This window comes from Cotesia typhae, unplaced genomic scaffold (assembly GCF_013202065.1).
Source record: "Cotesia typhae breed Kobodo isofemale line unplaced genomic scaffold, CoteBio_Ctyphae contig_11, whole genome shotgun sequence".
Taxonomy (NCBI): Eukaryota; Metazoa; Arthropoda; class Insecta; order Hymenoptera; family Braconidae; genus Cotesia; species Cotesia typhae.
Window position 1 is genome coordinate 1367581 of NW_027423711.1, and position 19477 is coordinate 1387057.

The 19477-nt window shown below is 27.8% G+C and overlaps 1 protein-coding gene and 1 long non-coding RNA gene across 6 annotated transcripts in view; one reads left to right on the forward strand and one right to left on the reverse strand.

Moving 5' to 3' along the window:
- Nucleotides 1–19477, forward strand: part of LOC141538343 (uncharacterized) — a 55373-nt gene that overhangs the window by 26035 nt on the left and 9861 nt on the right. The window contains exons 1-2 of one of the 5 annotated variants that reach the window (XM_074259760.1): nt 12617–12817; nt 12928–13163. The exons of 2 other annotated variants lie outside the window; for them this stretch is intronic. The gene's annotated coding sequence lies outside the window, so the exon portion shown is untranslated. Of the gene's footprint in view, nt 1–12616; nt 12818–12927; nt 13164–19477 lie in introns of those variants that run through there. 2 more of the 5 variants (XM_074259765.1, XM_074259750.1) reach the window with 2 other exon arrangements.
- LOC141538361 (uncharacterized) lies at nt 10093–12452 on the reverse strand. Its single transcript, XR_012481040.1, has 4 exons — nt 12060–12452; nt 11644–11945; nt 10907–11361; nt 10093–10821 (listed from the first exon to the last, which is right to left on the reverse strand). It is a non-coding gene; the product is annotated as an uncharacterized LOC141538361 (long non-coding RNA).

Below are 19477 nucleotides of genomic sequence, written 5' to 3' on the forward strand. Positions count from 1 at the left end.
TAAAATTAGTTTTTTTTATTGTTAGAAAATTGTAATTATAAAGTGCAAATTATTTAAATTTGTTGATTTTGAGTAAAAATAATTTTTTACTTTTAAAAACTAAACTTTTGGTTTTTGGAGTGATTTATATAGAAAAATAGTTTTCTAAATGCTAGAACGTTGAGAAAAAAATTTTTTTTCACAAATTATCAATTTTTAATTAATGGGTTATATTAACAAAATTTTATTTCGTTTGCTAAAAAAAAAAAAAATCTTTTTTTTATTATTGATGTATTTTTTTAGGAACCAAATTTTGATTGATATAGTCATCATTGAAAACTTTGTAGGTATACATTTAAAAACTAGGAAAAAAAAATTTCTCCAAATAAATTTTTTAAAATTTTATTTCAGCCATGAGAATTTTTGTTTTCCTAAATATTTTTTTTTTAATTACGAAAATTAGTCCTTCCACAAAGGATTTTTTTTTGTGTAATCGTCAGACTCTTTTTATTAAAAAAAAAAAGTCATTTCATTTTACCTAAAAGTTTTCTATTAAAATCTCTTGTAAAAAATTTAGTTTTTATTTTTCTAAAAATTGCCCTTGAAAGATAAATTACAAAAAACTGGTCTACTTATACAATACCAATACTCTTTTACCAGGTAAAATTTATCTGAACGGAAATAATTTAAAATATCAAGGATAATTCTAAAAGTAGTGGCCGATTGGTCATGTTACTCGGCCTTTATTGGTTTAGTGAATGGAATAGAAATAATTCGGTAGATTTTATGAAAGATGAAAGACTATCACACATAGGCATGTAAGATGCCTGTAGTCTCTCCTTGGGTCGGGATATTCCTCAACCTCAACTCGACATTATAGCATCTGTATCTGTATCTAGGCCCGTTTATAAACTGAACTTATATAGCATAGAGCAGTTCAGTAGAGTGAAGATCACTCCACTATTCATGACGATGCTTAGTGATCGTATTATACATTACATCTACATCTAAATCTCACACACTGTTTAGTTAAATAGAGATAGACGTGGATCAGATCGGAGTTAACATACGTACATACATGCTAGGGTGACCGAACTGGCCTAAGAATAGTGCTCGGGCTCTTATATATACTTTACCGGCACTGTTAAGTATGTAACTCAAAATAAAGAGGAATTCCAGCCGGCAAATTTTCTTCTTTATATATTTGTACGTATACACGGTGCTGATTTCGTTTATTAAATCAACAGAGTATTTATAAAGTTTATTAATTACTCTCCAAATATGTTAAAATTGAAAATTGAAACGGTGTCATTGTTTATACCATACAAAATTTTTAATTTGGTGATTCATGCCCATCTACATAGAATCAATTCAATAGCTAACAGGAAATTTTGGACAGTAATTACATGTTATTCCATGATTCATATATTATCTTTGTACTATAAATGAATCATAGCATTACAGATAATTACTGTCCAAAATTTCCTGTGAAATATTGGATTCAGTTAAAAAATTCTATTTAAAATCTAGACAAAGTTTTCATGCAAAAAAAAAAAAATAAAGGATTACCGCTTTTTAATCATCAATATTAACTAATTTGATTAATTTTTATAAACTGTCTCATATTAATAAAATAATTTGTTGTTATTAAAAATTTTTAAACCAACTTTTCACAAAAAATCGAACTAATTTTTTCAAAATAAAAAAAAATTTTTAACATAAAAATTTTTCTAGGAAAAAACAAAAAAACTCACCTTTTTTTTTTTTTTTTTTTTTTCAAAAAAAATTATTAATTTTTATGAAAATTTTTTATTTAGCTTATTTTTATCTAGTGCAGTAAATTATATATATATATATATATATATATATATATATATATATATATATATATATATATATATATATTTTTTTATCAATCAATTATGTTTTTAGTCCATAATTATAAACAACATTTTATTAAAAATAGTTTAACGATGAAATTTGAACATAAATAGTCGCGTAAACTAAAGAAAGAACAATTTGATCACATAAATTTAGTTTTACTATTTAGAATTTCATAAAAACTTTGTGCTAATTTTTAAAAAATAGCAATACATGCTGTTTGAGATCAACTAATGCTTTTTTATGCTAAAAAATAAGTTACACTGAAAAAAATTTTTGACAACACTCAAAAATGATCACATATCGATTTCAACACAAAAACCTATTTTTTTTTTTTCGTTTACTCTACATGTAATTTCTATAAAATTGGAGTGAAATTAATCGCCGATATTGAATTCAAATTGATCCCAATTATTTTATTGAACGGTTTAATATTAAATACAAAATTCAGATAAAGTATGTTTAAAATAACAATGGATGTAACAAACGAGAGAGTACAAAATTAAATGGAAACAAATAACAATGATGGTAAGAGGAAAATAAAAAAAAATGATAATAATAATCATAATAATGATACTAAAAAATGTAAAAAGAAAAACGAATGAATTGCTCTTAGATACAAAGTATGAAGCCCTCGAATCTGCGGCTGATCCACAAACGGAAACGAGAAACTCTTAGCGTAATTACCCCGCCAGAATCGATACTTGGCGATGCATTTTTATTTTAGCTACTTCGCGTGTAATATAACATTTCTATAACATTTATTTATGGAATTTTAGAAATTTTTATTTCTATGGTTGTCTTAGTTTTAAATTTACGTTAAACATTATTTTGGCGATTTAAATAAAATTTATTTGAGCTAAAAAAATAATTCAATTGCGTCGGAGAAATAATTTATTCTTGACAGATCGTCGTTGATTTTATTAATCAACTAAGAGGTTTTTAAGATCGTTAAGATCAATTTCAATCATCATTGATTTTATAAAATTTCAAAGAATTAAAAAAAATGACATTATTTTGATTTCTACTTGATATAAACACAAACAAAAATTTTAAGCAATCTACACGGTAAGAACAAGATTACACTGGATATCATCCTAGATTATACTGAGTGAAAAAAAATTTTCAGATAGTAGCTAGTATAATCCAGATTACAATGAGTATAATCCAGATATCACGCAGTATAATCTGGATTTTTTTTAGCTATTATCTGAAATTTTTTTTTCACCTCAGATATCACTGAGTATAATCTGGGATGATATCCAGTGTCATTTTGTTCTTTCCGTATACATTGTGAGGAAAAAAAATTATTTAAATTTGTTAATTTTTTCCCACCAAAGAATATTATCTGTTTTTTTTTTTATGAAAGATTTGCCATTATTATAATAAAATAATTTAATTTTTATGTAAAGAAAATTGTATTTCTTACTCTTCGTAATTATCTCTATTGGTTTGCTTATAACAAATTTTATTAGAATTAATTTTTATATTAAAATTGTATAAGGAAAATTGGAGATTAATTGTGAAACTTTGAAATGAATCAAAAAATAAATAAATAAGTAGCGAAAATTTTCACTAACAAAAAATCATTAATTTTCAAAAAATTAGTTATTAAAAAAAAGTAACTATTAGTTCTGTTATTTGTTTTTTGTTTTCTCTGTATTTGGTAGAACGAATTATCAAGAAAATTCCTAATATATGCAGGTAGACTAATTTTTAATTGCAATTTATTCTCTGGTAACTTTTAGAATTTGTTTTTACTATTTTAACAACAATAAAAAATTAAAAGTTTGTAAATATAAGCAGAATTAGGAAAAATTACCATAATTTTATAAAAAAAATTTTTTATCATTATTTTCAGATTTTTGGATAATTTTTTTTAGTACATTTAATCTTCTTATTTTTTGAAAGCACTTCTTTAATTCTTGAACGTGATTTTATCTTATCGAACAACTGGCAACGTCGTAAAGTAACAAGTTTCTAGTTGGGAAGAATTAGAGGTAGGGTCAGAATAATCATAACAGTTATTTAAGGGAGTCTTAGCGTGAAGCTTATTATTAGTAAAACAAAAATCGAATCTTTGATTTTGATAAATAACTTTAACTAAAAATTAAAGCAGATAAAAAATTTTTTTTCATCAATATTTGCATTCACATTAAATTATTAAAATTCTAAAAATTATTAAATTAAAAGTTAGTTTCCTCGAAGAGGGATGAATCGATTGAATTTTTTTATTAAGATTTAGATGATAAAAGTTTAAGTGTGTAAATTTAACAGCAGGATGAACGGAAGTCGGGTATTTTGTGCCGTGAAAAAAAAGACTAAGGAAAGGAAGAGAGTAGAAGGCGGGTGTCGACCTATGATGATTCAACGCATCCATGGGTTTTTGAGCCCTATCAAGAAGCTTCAAAGCTGACTGTGACTGTGATGGTGTTGGTCGGCTGGTATATACTGTACACCATACCATAAGTATAACATAATACTTATATGTACTAGTAGACTTTGGGGCAGCAGTCGTTTAGTTTAGGGGACGGCTCGGGGCTCGGGTAATGCCCTCATAAACCAGATGGGGGAGATGACGATTCTTTTCAATATTTATTCAACATACATAACCCGCTAAATACAATACTCTTTTGATAATCTGCCGATAATTTCATTTTGTAAATCTATTACTTCACTTATTATTTTTATTCTCCGCTTTTTATGTTAAATATTCTTTTTAATTGTTTATAAATTATTGTAAGTAATTTTTAGTCAGGAAAACACTGTACTGATAGGTCTAATAAAGAAAAATAAAACAAAACCAAAGCTATTGTTATCTTAGTGATTCATTCAAACGATTCGAGTCTTTATTAAATATTTTTTTAGTATTCATACAACCGGGTTTCTACTTTCTAATATTATTTTTAAATTATTCGCTGTAGAACAATATTCAACTGTATTAATTGTTAATTAAAAAATTTCTTTTTAATTATTGAGAACTTCAGTAATAAGAGGATAATAAATACAAGTTGATACTGAAGAATTAATATTGATTTTATCGGAATCAAAAGAAATTATATCTTTACTTTTCTTCCGTGTTTCTTCAAAGGAGAAATAGTTATTCAAATTCAGAATTATATTAAATAATTAAAAGACCATTTGGGAGTCAAAATTGAAAGATTTCTTGTCTTCTTTAAAAATTAGTAAGATATTCAAAACGACGGCAGCAACAGCAAAATTTTATTAAAAATATAAAAAATTTCCATCCTAGAAACTTGTAAAAATATGGGAATTAAAGCTTATTTCATAAGCTATCACATTTATTTTACGAAAATTGAATAAGTTATTGTGTTTAATAGTTATTTAGAAAAAAGCAGTGAAAGTATAAGAAAGTATAAAATTTTTTTATTAATTTCAAATTGTTGCCATTTCTTAACTAACCGATCAATTTTATTCATATTTTAAATTGACTTTGATGATCGTCTAAGAAATATACATGCCAAATGTTATTAAAATTCGTTAAAACACATACTGAAAAAAAATTTTTAAACCAATAAAATAATTTTGAAGAGTTTAATTGTTTTCAATCAAGGCGAAAAATTCTTGAATCAAGTAAAATTTACTTTAACTAAGAAAAATTTCTTACTTTCCGAATTTTTTTACTCAAATTAAGAAAATGAAGTTCTTAAAAATTATTTACTTGATTTGAGTAAATTTTTTTTTCTGTGCATGTATAAACTTTTGAATCACACTTCAGCTCGACAAGCTGATCCAAAAAATAGCAAAATTTTTCAAAAGTTGCGTCACTAGGACAGTAACTATAATTAGATTTTCATGAAATTTTTTAATGAGAAAAATTTTAGTTATTGTATTTTTAATAGATTTTTATTTCATCACTAGCGTTTCATCATTAATCATTACTATATCAAGCTCTAAGAAAATTTACGATAAATAAATAATGAACAACATTAAGAGTCGTCCAATTAGTAACATTAACATAAGTCAGATTATCCAAAAATCTAATCAAGCCATCAAAACTATTTGACACAGAATTTCTATAATATGCTGTGAAGAAATACTTGTTGGTTATTTTTGTTCCTACGACAAATTTATTTATAATTAAATGTTTACGGAAGAAAAGGAAAGTAAGGAGAGGACAACTTTTTAAAAGATGCATTCGTTCCAGTCAACACGGGTTTAAATAAAAACCGGAAAAATATTTAGTTGAAAGAATTTGGGGCTTAATTTTTGGAAAATTTATTCAGTTTTCTTAGATGTCGATATTGTTTAAAATTTTTTACGCTTAAAAATTAATGTCCTTTCAAATTTTCTAAAAAAATGTCTCAACATTTAGCTCAAAGTTTGTATTTAAAACGTAATAAAATTTTATTGCATTAACTTTTTATTAAAAGTTGAAAGTAATTGCACAAAAAGTGACGTGTCATTGAAAAGAATAATTTTTGAAGAAAAATCGTGAGAAAAAAGGTAACTTGTGACAGTAAGTGTTTCAAGGTTTCCGATATAATACAATAATTTTAAAGTTGTAAAGAAAATATATGAAGAATCGATCAATTCAAGGATGCATCAAAATTTATTTTCTCGAGAGCAATTACGAGGCAACAGTAATTAAGAGAATGAAGAAATTTCAAAATTTATTGATCTGGAGAACTATTGACACTTGGAGTAATATTTTCATTCAATGTTTCTTAGTAAAGTAAAAATTCAAAGGATTTTCACGATAAGAAGAAATAAGTAAAAAAATGTATAGTATTGTAGACGAAAAGTGTAAGGATTTAAATATCTGTATGCAACTGGATGTAATATCTTTCCTCGCGTCCAATACCCTTGAAACTCGATGAGCATCGATCGGTTCTTTATCCTCTCACTTACACTCTCTCTCTCTCGACAAAACTCAACGTCCTTTCTCTGGATAGGAGCTTAGCTTATTCATCTCGCTCTGGTCCCCTGTTAACGGAGTGTCTACGAATTGTCGAGTCGTTTCAGAAGCACGTGTCTGCGTATCCACTACAGTACACCACACCGTTTAGTTTAGTTTCACGAATAGGATTCAGTGCGTTAGGCATGCCACCAATATATGTAAAATTTATACCTATATGAACTAAAAACGAAGTATCTATAATATAATAATACACTAATACCAACTCTAAATTTAGATAGTCAAGTCTGAGAATATAGGTACAAGTACTAGGATGAATGATGAAACCATGAAGCGAAAAAGACAGAAGGAAGAAATGAAATAAAAAATCAAGCATATAACTGAGGAGATGATTTTCAAAAGAGTATCTTTTCATTTTTGATTAATCGAGACAAAAAACTGGTTATATCTTCAATTCTAAATATTTTTATCGAACTTTTTTAATTTTGCTATAAAGTGCTATCGGTTATGAAGTTACAATTCGATTTTCATTTAGGAATTTTTATAATTCTCGAAGTAATTAATATTTAAAAGTTCAAAAAACTGTTTTTTTAAAATATGAACTATCTCTTCTCTCAACTGAATTATCGCTCTAAAATATCCAATCGCATATCGAATATATCGAATGAAGAAAAGATGTATTTTTATCCAAGAGAAGTATTATGAAGTAAATAAGTAAAATGAGTATAAAGTATAAGTAAGAAGAGGAAGAAAAGTGCGTGTGCGGTCGGTAGACGAACCAGAACAAAGCTTGGCGAACACAACAAGGACAGATGTCCTGACTACTTCGTTAAACGAGGACGAGGAATCTTTCTCCCACCCTATGATCCGAGGTACAATTTATTTCCCCCTAAGAGCTCTTTTTTTGCAACTTCAGAGTATGGTGCCGCTATATGTGTAATAGACACCGGATAATATATTTAATTATTATTATTATTATTATTATTATTATTATTTCGCTAATCTATCTAAATATAATAAATATCTAAGATATAATTAATTTAATTAGTTTAATTATTAGTAATAGTAACAGTAATAATAATTATTGAAAATAGTAACAATAAAAATGAGTTGTTAAGTGAGAAGTATTAAGCCGTGAAGACTTTCTCTGGTGTACGGATGTCCGGGTGTGGTTGTCAGATAAAATGAAGAGGAAAGAAAAAACTTAAATATAATGATGATAATAATAATAGTTGAATGTAAAAAGTAAAGTGTAGTAAGAAAGATAGAAATTGTTAATACACATATACGGGAAGGCTTGACACGAACAAAATCAGTATCGCGTGTGTCCTTATTTCCCTAAAGTTTACTTGTACTTGTACTCACACTTATACTGTACATCTATATATATATATATATATATATATATATATATATATATATATATATATATATATATATATATATATATATATATATATATATATATATATATACTTACGATGGTTTACTGTAGTCTGTACTCTACTACTTACTACTCGGCCTCAGCTCAATCTTTTTCTAAAGCAACACTGCACTGGCGTGTTGCTCTACGTGCCCTTGTTGCTGTGAAAAATGGCGGTACCGTCGGCAGAAAGGACGGGAAATATCGTGTGTTACTGGATTATGTATGTAGATGTCTAGATGTAGATGGTGAACGTAAAACGGAGAATAATATTGAGGAAGAGAGAATGAGACTGACTACTCGGGGTGGAGTGTGATCGTCTAAAATAAGGGGCTTATTTTATCAATATACTAAAATATATTGATCTTTCTTCATTTATTATTCAATAATAATCAACTAGAGTTTAATTTTTTTTTTAACTTCCCGCTAAAAAAATTGAAAATTTTTGAAAATCAGGAAATTATTGGTTTTACCCCGTCGAAAGGGCTCGACCAAACTTTAATTTTGAATACAATTTGGACCGATTCGAGTCGCTAGATTTTGAGAAATCTCAAAAAAACTACGAAAAAATTTTTTTTAAATGTGCTTTTTTTGGAATAACTTTTAAACGGCTTCACCGATCGATTCTAAAAACTAATCAGCTTTTAATTTCTTGATTTAAGAAAATTTACGCTTGACTCAAGACTTTCTTTCTTCCTGTGTTCGAATTACAGTGGAATTTCCGGCCTGATTAATTTGTGTTCAAAAATATATCATAAAATTTGAAGAACTGCGTCGAATGCTGCCAACCGCGTGAAAACCGATTCATTTATTTAGATGTTATTGTGGTTTGAAAATTCAAAACATAGTGTTTTATTAAACTTCTATCAGACTTTTGAGCTCGAAGATCTCAAAAGCTTAGAGCAGCTCTTTTCAACGTGTCAACTGTTTTTCTAATTCCTTTTTTTTTTTTTTATTTCATTATTATCATCCAAATTTGATTATGTTTGTAAATTTTAGATAACTATTGATCTCCTAAATAATCACTGGAGTTGAAGCATATAATGCAGAGCGAAAATACAACTATTAATTGAAAGTATTATCCTTAAATAAATAATGAGCATTTTCACTTTAATTTCAATGAGAGAATTGAATAAAATTACTTAATTACTTTTTTGAGATTTTAATTATTCTTCAATTATAATTTTATCAAAATTATTTTTACAAAAGTTAAATTAAATTTTTGTTTTCATTATAATTTTAGAGCTGCAATTTCATTGTATATTTTTTATGTTTTTGTTACTCAAATGTACATTTGTCAAAATGAATGCATCATGTAAAAATTACTAGTAATAATTGCAATTCGAAGTTCAATCATCAATCGTCATTTTCACCTGTCGTTACATTAATTTCATTACTAGTAATTCCATAATTTTATCCTTCACAAAATCGGATTAAATTTTTTAATCACTTACCCAAATTTCATATCGCGTGATAAATTTTATATAAAAAAAAAATAAATTAATATTTACATCAAAAACTGTTGATTAAGACTTAGTTAATTCCATTGCAAGCAGATATTTATACCTATAGTTGAGATGCTTCTTATAAATACGATTGATATCATTTTTCGTCTTAACAGGAAGCATTTATTTATTTACTTAACTACTTGACAGTTTACATCAATGACAAGGTCAAAAAACAGACGTCAAAATTATTATTAATGATTTTACAATCAAAAACAATGCAAGGTTTAACGTAAACATTCTATAACTCAATAATCATTCTATTATTTAATTAAAACTTTTTCTGGTATTTTTTATTGGAAATTTTATTTATTTTTTTCGGAGATTAAATTCATCTTGATTAAAATAATATTAAAAATTGAATATACACAATTAATTAATTCAATTATTTACATTAAAAAATGTATATCATCCATTGAAATATTAAAGTATTTTTATTTTAAAATATAATAAATAATAAATTATTAAAAGAATAAAAAACAGTAGACTTAAAATTTGATTGAAGTAAAAATATAAAACTGAATTATCCAACAAGACTAGATAAATATTCTGCATTATAAATGTATTAATTTTTTAATTGACTTGGATCATCCTTGTTTCATAAAATTTAGTTATAAAGATTTATTAGAAAAGTTTTTTATCGATAAAAATTTATGCTGAACTTATAGACACGATCTTCTTACCCCCCTCAACCTCCTCATCGTTCAACACACATAACGTCCACTCTTATATATAAAACAATATATACAATACATATATATAAAACAGTGGGTATAAAAGGAATAGATATCTCTCTCGTAGGTGGAAAATCGTTAGTTACTGTCCTCAATTCATATCTAAAGTACCGAGAAATCATTCCACACTGCATTACATACATACATAATAATCAACTTACACTAATTCCGCTCCGTACAACTGATTCATACAATAATGTAAATATATATTCCTATCAAGTTTTATCCTGTAATCAAATCAATTTTGCCTCAAATTTTCAGTTCCCAGGATCCGTATTACATCAAAATGATAATCACATTCAAAAAATATTCGTCGCCCGCACCGTCGTGCAATTCATCCTTCCTGACATATAGATAGATATTCTGAATTCCTTAATCAGTTTTAATATTCAAGGCCATAGGAATGTGAATATCAATCATCTAAAAATACAAAAAACTTAATTTAACTCTTTATCTCCTTAAATTAACATTAGTTAATTATTTTTACTTGCTAATAATATTTTACCCAATCATTTCTTCTTGGTCCAAAAAAATTCAATTATTTTAGAAAATTTTTTCGCCTAAAGAACTTTTTTTTTATGTAAAATATTCAAAAAAATTAACTTTATCCAAGACAAAAAATTTTAAACTAAGAAAATAATTTTTAATCAAACCAAAAAGTTTTTAAATCAACAAATTTTACTGTATTAAATAATTTTTCTTTTTAATTCTAGCCAATTAAATTTTTAAAAAGATTTTCTCTCAAATCAATTTAATTTTTTTCATCATCATATATAACCAGTCAGTAAATTTCTTCCAATCCAAAAATCCCAAAAAATTTAATAGCGAAGAAATAGAAGAGTAGTGTAAATTCGGTCGTTCCACTCTAGCCACAAGGTTACTCTTGGTCCCTTGGTCCTCTGGTTGTCGACATCCTCTTCCTCTTCCCTCTTCCCTTTTCCTTTGTCCTGTTCATCGCGGCTAAAACAAAAAAAAAAAAAAAACAATATCTCACGGTATGTTAAAGCAAGAGGGTGTACAATGCTCTTGCTCTTCCCTGTTCTGCTTTGGCGAGTAGTGAAGATACAACTACACATTTGTGTATCATACAGACGAGACTTGATACCACGCAGAGAAGAGTAAGGGGTGAGCATCGGCAAAGCATACCAACATACATCCATACATATACACGTGCATAATCTATACAGATCTTTAGTATGGAGTATGAAGAATATAGTATGGAGAAGTAATAATAATACACACCAGTACAGAGTAGTGCACCAGCAGCAGCAGCAGTAGTAGTAGTCGTAGTAGTAGTAGTAGTAGTAGTAGTCCACAGAATACACTTAGCTGATGTTCGAAGTGGCGCTGAAGGGGTAACAGCAGCAGCAGCAGCGCGGTGTCCATGCTCATACTCGGATCCAACAAAACTTCACCTCCAGCATGCCAGTAGAGGGGACAGGACATCTATAGCGATCAAGGAGAAGCACCGGTGATATAGTGTGCAGTGTGAAAAGGACAGATTCACTCCAGGAGCACGCAGTGCCTGAGGGAACACCAAACAGCTGAAAGGAGTAGAGTATAGTCTTCCCTAAGCACACCAGGGATAGGAATAAGGACAGGAGCAGGAATAGGGAGTTATTGGTTGGGTATGGAAGGGAATTCTCTCTTATACTCACTCATCAGCGTACAGACGGTAGACGTCGTATGATCAGAATTCTCTCTCTTATGACATTTCTTCTCACTCGCTCCCTTGGCATCTCCAGACTTGTCTTCTCTGTCGCTCTTGGTTGTACTCTCGTATAGTACTACTACAACTGAACAGAACTCGAATCATATCGAGGCACGGGCCATCGATGCCTGTCGCGGTTCCCCACTTCCCCGCTGGCGTTCGCCAGGCGCTGGCGTTGTTGTAGCCAGCCTTCGGTACGGCGAGCGGTACTACTGCCATACGACAGAGACTACTCAGTCGTCCACTGTCCTCGACGGCGTACGTATCACAAACGTACCGACCTTTTTAAGTATCGTTTAGTCAGTATACTCCCTGTGTTAAAGTCTGCTACAGCAGCAGCTCTGCTCTTCATATATAATATACATAATATAAATATATATATATATATATATATATATATATATATATATATATATATATATATACAATAAACTTAAATATATATATAGTAGTAGTTTACATACTTAACTTGTATATTCAAAGTGTGTAAAAGGTGTTGGTGTCACTAGTGTGATTGTGTTGAGGTCTTACATGCGTCATTCCTTTCGCTCTCTGTCAATTTGTGTATAAGACTATTGAGATTTGTCATAATTAATAATTAATAATTATTGGATTGAGGAAGAAATATTAAAAACATAAATTTGTTTTCTTCTGTTCTGTTCTTCTGGAGTTAATTTTAATTTACTGGATCTTCTGTGATTTAAGGTTTGAAAAATTATCATTATTATTATTATTTAAAATAATTTGACATTTCTTCTTAATGACTTGATTTTATTTGTTGTTTTATTCTATTTATTTTGATTTTAATTGCATAGATAATGTATGTATGAGCAAAGATGTGTGTAGAGTTAACCCAACGTCATTGACATGAATTATACTGTGCGATTACCAGGGTTATATAGAGCCGTTCCGTTATCCCAACTCGTTCGTGATAATTCGCGGATCCCTTGCGCCCCACCGCGACGATCCAGTACACGGCGTAGGCGGCCGGGGGGCCCATGGAGAGGAGGTTAAAGAAGAACAAAGAAGAGCCAGCGTGCTTTAGTCACAGGTAGTGGAAGAATATTTACATATATATATATTATATACATACTTATGTATATTTATATGTATAAACAGAGATCGCGGGTGCCAGGGAACGGTCAGTAACTGAGTGAGAACTTTTATGCCAATAAATACATTAAAAAATACGCTTTGGTATTTTCGACTTTTTTTTTCATCAATTTATTAGTTAGCTAAATCTTAGAAGTCAATTATTTCTTCAATTGATTTTTTTTAAAGTATTATTTTTGTTGAGTTACTAATTTTTTTTATTTTATTGAAAACTATTCAATTAATTTTGTAACGAACAACAATTAAGTCAATTTTTTTAATTTAATTTAATTAGAGGATTATTTAATTATTTATAAAATAATTAATTCTTCTTTAATTTTTTTAAAACTAATCTTTTTTGTTTTTGTTAAAAATGATTATATTATTAATCTTATAAAATATAATTGAATTGTTTATCTAACTTTAAATTTAAAATAAGACTTATTACATATATATATATATATATATATATATATATATATATATATATATATATATATATATATATATATATATATATATATATATATATATATATATATATATATATTAAATTAATGATGTTATGTATGTATCTGTTTTTTTTTTCTTAGTCAACATGACCTCCGTTATTTTAAATAAATAACCACACTATAGATGTAAAATTAAATTATTTCTTTGGTTGTAAGATAAATTGAAAGTCTAATCGCTCGAGGCTGTAATACAACTTATCTTTAAATACAAAATTAATAATCAACTAATCGATATATTTACTTGAGCACGAGTAATTCTGACGTCAGGCGGTGATGTCTAGCACACGACCAATGATCATGATCATTCTTTTCCCCCTCTCTTAATAAATCAACTACATATATCATATATATCACATATCTTTATGTTACATATATCACATATCTTTATACATGTATAAAACTGTTTAGACTACTCGTATCACACAATTATGACGCGTTAATCGAGCGTTTCCTCAAGCCGCATCAACACTATATACTACAATACACTTAATACTAAATACTGACGATTGCTGTGGACATGCCTGTAAAATTAAAATTAAGTCCAGTTAATATAACCAGCTTGTATTATTTATTTATTTTTTTATTCTACATCATGTTCTTAATAACGATACGATATATATATATATATATATATATATATATATATATATATATATATATATATATAATATAATATTCATACTGACAACCTTTTCAATGCCGCTCTTTTACAGATTTTTAAGCCATTAAATTGTAACGTCAACTTTATTGGGCAAACTCTTGGACATGGACCTTCATTCCTTCATCACTTGAAAATTTTATCCTTACACCACCGGAGATATTATTTTTTTTACTTATTCAACCGGCACAAGTCTTTGTTTTATAACGTCGTCATAAAAAATATACAATGAAATAATTTTTGATGCATATATATAAAAGACGGATGATTAATTTGTTTGAAAACAAATTGGTTGTTATATAAAAACACTGAGAGAGGAAATCACTTGTAAAGATATTTTCTTTTGTTATAAATTGGATTAGACTATTAAATTAATTTGATTTTTAATTATAAAATTAATTAAATTTTTTTAGAGTAAAAAATTTGTCATTGAAATTCTTAATTTAAAATTAATTTTTATTTTCAAAATTTTCTATTTTTTTCTCTTAAAAATTTTAGTATTTTACGGCTAAATGCATCCAGAGTTATTGATCTAAGTAATTACTTAAATTTAATTCCAATCAAATACAATATCACAAATAGAGTAGATATATTTACTCAATAAATATTTGTTTTAAACAATTGTTTACATATTTAAATAAAATGTCCATAAAAATTTTATAGTATTTTTTTTTTCTCTGAAAAGTGCAATCAATTATCGATTAATAACAATTTAACATGATATGTCAGTGAATGTAAACAACTTACAAAAATATCTTAAAACAACCGGAACAATTATCTTGAAAGAAGAAATAAAAATCTATACATAAATCAATAGTTATAATTATCTACAATATCTGTAGCAAGTAATTTCTCACAATATGTATCACTGGATAAAAATGACTAACAGAACAAAATTAATTTACAATATTATATCCACACAATGTAATGTATGTATAAATGATAATAGTGTCGAAGAGAGTTTATTGAGATACGCAATATGTGCCAGTTAAAAAGTATACGGTGGGGGTCAAGCTGTCGTCATAGCGACGATGTAGGGTGAGGAATTCTGTGGAATAGACAACCAAGAAGAAAACCTACTCGCTCTTTTTACTCTCATTTTTTTTTTTTATCTTTATCTCTTCTCCCATCAATACACACTTGCATATCTTTATATTTATACATATGTATAAAAAGATGATATATAATTGATCATCACATTACACGAACTTTATTTTAAGAGTGGAGCATGTATTTGCCAGTAGCCTTGCCCGCAATTATAAATTTTTACTCATATCATTTAACTTGAATTCTGATTTAAAAAATAATCATATTTAATCTTAAATAATTTTTTTAAAAGTATTTTACTGTACTTTGAAATCTGATGAGTCGAGACACGTAACGAGAATATGCATATATATGCTTAAACTTCTATGAGTCGTTACACTGCGGTAAATGTAAACCCGTTAGAAATTAATCGGGGCCAGGCTACTGATGGCTTTGCTTCTTATTCTACTGTTGTTAGTTTGCTGTTGCTGCACGGAAATCCAAGTGTACTCCAAACTCTGCTATTACTATTACTCTAGCAACAAACAATAACAACAACAACAACTACAACTACAGTAGCAGAACAAATACATTTTTACATGACAGTATCATTTACGTACTATACACTTACACAATAAACCTCGGAATTTACACTTGCATACAAGTAATGATTGAGACACGCGCATGAGAAACCGCGAGGCATACGTGAAAGTAAAGAAAGTGGGCCGCGTAAGAACTTTTCGAGCTATAACTCTACTAGAAGAAGAATAAAAAGAAGATAACACTGTGACAGATTTTTAATTAATCATCCGCGCGTATTTTCATTTGCATCACACATTTTATTTTATTTATTGAATAATTTAAAATTAAAAAAAAAAAAAAAGCATGAAATACTTATTGTGCGTTAAGGTTGTAGTGTAATTACAATTACAGTTACATTATAGTATTTTTTATTAAAATCTTGTATTACTGGACTAGTCCTGGTGTAGTACTATTGCTTGCACAAAGTTTCATCCTAATTCTCATTGGTGCGGTTAATCCTGGCGCCTCGTCAACACTGTAGAGTATACAACTCGTTTCTGTAAAGTGTCGTTAGCTTGGATTGCGGGCACTTGGAATCTTGCCAACTTTTTTTTCTTCTTTAGCTCTTTTTTTTAGTCAGGTTCTTTCTCTCTAAACGCTTTCTCTTAGTGATACAGTAATTGCTAAATACGATTGAGGAATCTCGATGAACAAAGGCTAATTTACTTCTTTAACTGGCAATTAACTGCTTTTATTTTATTATTTATTATTGTTACCATAATTATTATTACTGTTGTTGGATTTGATTCTGTCAGTGATTTTAAATTATTTGTTTATTTATTTATTTATTTATTAAGTTAATTAGCTAATTACAATGTTATTTTAAAAAGAGAAAAAATGTGAAATAGAAAATGAACTATTTTTCATACTCAAAAGTTTATATACTTAAAGTCATTAATGGTCGCGAGAAAAGCTTCATAAAACTTTTTCACTGGGAAGTTATTTTGTGCACTACCTTAGTTTTATGCCGTAAAAATATGTACTCGTAAATATTTCCAAAGTGTACCTATAAAAATGCTTAAAATAATACGATATATTTAATATCCAGATATTTAAATATTTATCCTCTTATAAAAATAATGTTAATTGAAAATATTAAATTAATTAAACTTGAATTTTTATTTTCATAAAAGTTTAATTCAATGAAAAATTACATTAATTAAAAAGTGTTAACTCAAGTTTTAAAAAAAAATATATATATATATATACATATTTAAAACTTTTATTTGCATGTGAACTGAAAATTCAGATGATAATTTTAAATGAAAAAATTTAGGTTTAAAAAAGATCAATTCTACAGAAAATTGAAAATTTTTCTAAAAAATGAAATGAACTGTGAACAAAATAAATTATTAATGTAAAAAAAAAAAAAAAATTACCGTAGCTCATAAAATATACAAGAGAAAAAAATAGTTTCACAAAGATAGAGACATGTAATTTACAATTTGAAAATTAATATAGACGCGGATCGTACACGGTTTCTTTTCACGTCATGCAAGCATGCGTGACACATCATTTATGTATTATATAGTATATATAATAGTTAAATATCATAACTGAGTAGTATATAGAGGGAGTTTGTGGTACGCAGGAAGCTCAGAAGACAGCTAAACCGAGCGTCACGAAATAAATATTATAAAACAAACAAACTCCCTGTTTAAGTACATAAGTACCAACAAAACACCTTAAAAACAAATTGCCAAACTGGCTGCTACAAAAAAGCAAACACCCTTGGTACTAAATTAGCTCTGATCTCACACATCACCTCTCTCTGTCTCTCTTCGAACGCAGAATCTTGTCGTAAAAATAGACAGATATCAGTGCGGTGCATGCCGGTCATATCATTGCTTAATTAATATAATATAATTTAATAATGTTATATCAATATCATCTTCTTTCTTCATAATCAGTAAAGTTAACTGAAGCTATAGTGTCTGGTTTACTTTTACTATTAATTAAATACAAATCGTATCCGGAAATATGTGAATATGCCAAAAATAAATCTTTCTCCCCCTTTAGGAATTGTATTATACAAGCATAAACGTAACATGGTGCTCCTAGAGGGGATGTGAAATTAATGCATTCGACAGTGCGAGCAGTATGGCGTGGACAGGTGGCGGTAGACAAAGGCATATCCAAGTATCCATCTATCCCTTTCTCTCTTTATCCCTCTACCTCTGCTTGGTTTTACTCTACTGCTACTCTACCATCGGAGAGAGACCCACCAGCGAATCACAATCGACCGGTTTTCTTCTTTCCAATATTCCCATGACCTCCTTCAAATTACTTTACATCTATTTATTTATTTATATTATCATTTTTATTCTAATCCCACCGTTATTTAATAACATCTAGACTACTAACTACACGGTAAAAAATTTTTCGTCATTTTTTAGAGTGTTAAAATTTGTGTGTTGAATTTAACACTTTCATGTATTGATTTAATCATTTAACACTAATTTTTGAGAATTTTTAAATTAATTTTAACTTAATGGTTGTAAAAAAAATCTAAGAAATTGCATAAAAAAATCTTTTATGCAATGTTATGAAGTGTAATATTCAACACATAAATTTTAACACTCTACACAAAACACTCTAGACGAAAAATTTATGTCATTAAAGTTAGCCGACGTTCTAAATTTTTTGATTTTTTTTTTAATAATTAAATTAAAATAAAAAAATATTTTTAAAAAATTGCACTTGAAGTTTTTTATACGTGCAAATTTATTTTTTTTATTTTTTTGTAATAATTTTTTCAATAAAAAAAATTCTAAAAATTTTTATGACATTAAAGTTAGCTGTCAGTTGACAATTTTTTAATTTTCTTTAACAAAAAAATTTTTGCAAAAATTTATTTTTAAAAAATTACATTTTTAATTTATTTAAATTTCTATAATCCTATTTTTTTAATGATTTTTTTTTGCTACAATTTATTTGTTAAAGAAATTTAAAACTATTGTGAAGTGACAGCTAAATTTAATGACAATACTAAAGTTAGCCGAAATTTTTTCTTTTAATTTTTTTTAAAATAATTTTTGAATAAAATAAATTATTAAAATTTTTAAATGTCGGCTAACTTAATTTTCATAATTTAATGTCATAAAATTTTTTACTGTGAAGATCTTGACTATTTCTTCTATGTAGTATTTAATAATAATAAATAATTAATTATGATTACCAATAAATAAAAATAATTATTACAGTGTTATGATGCGTTCGGTAGCTGAGCTGATCAGCCGGTTAGGTGATAGTCTGTCTTGCGGAGAACATAACAGACGGTGGACGCTAAATATTACCGAAGAATCGCGACTCGAGCCGATACGACGGCCTTTACTCGGGTATGCCCACCCCCACCGCAAATAAAGTTGGGCGCACGCTTATATTCGAAAAACGGAGTGAAGAGAAGAGAAGAGAACCGCACGAGTAGACATATTGGGAAGGGATAACATCTGCTCTTAACATGATTGCTGTGTATTGATGTGGCTTTATGGCGGG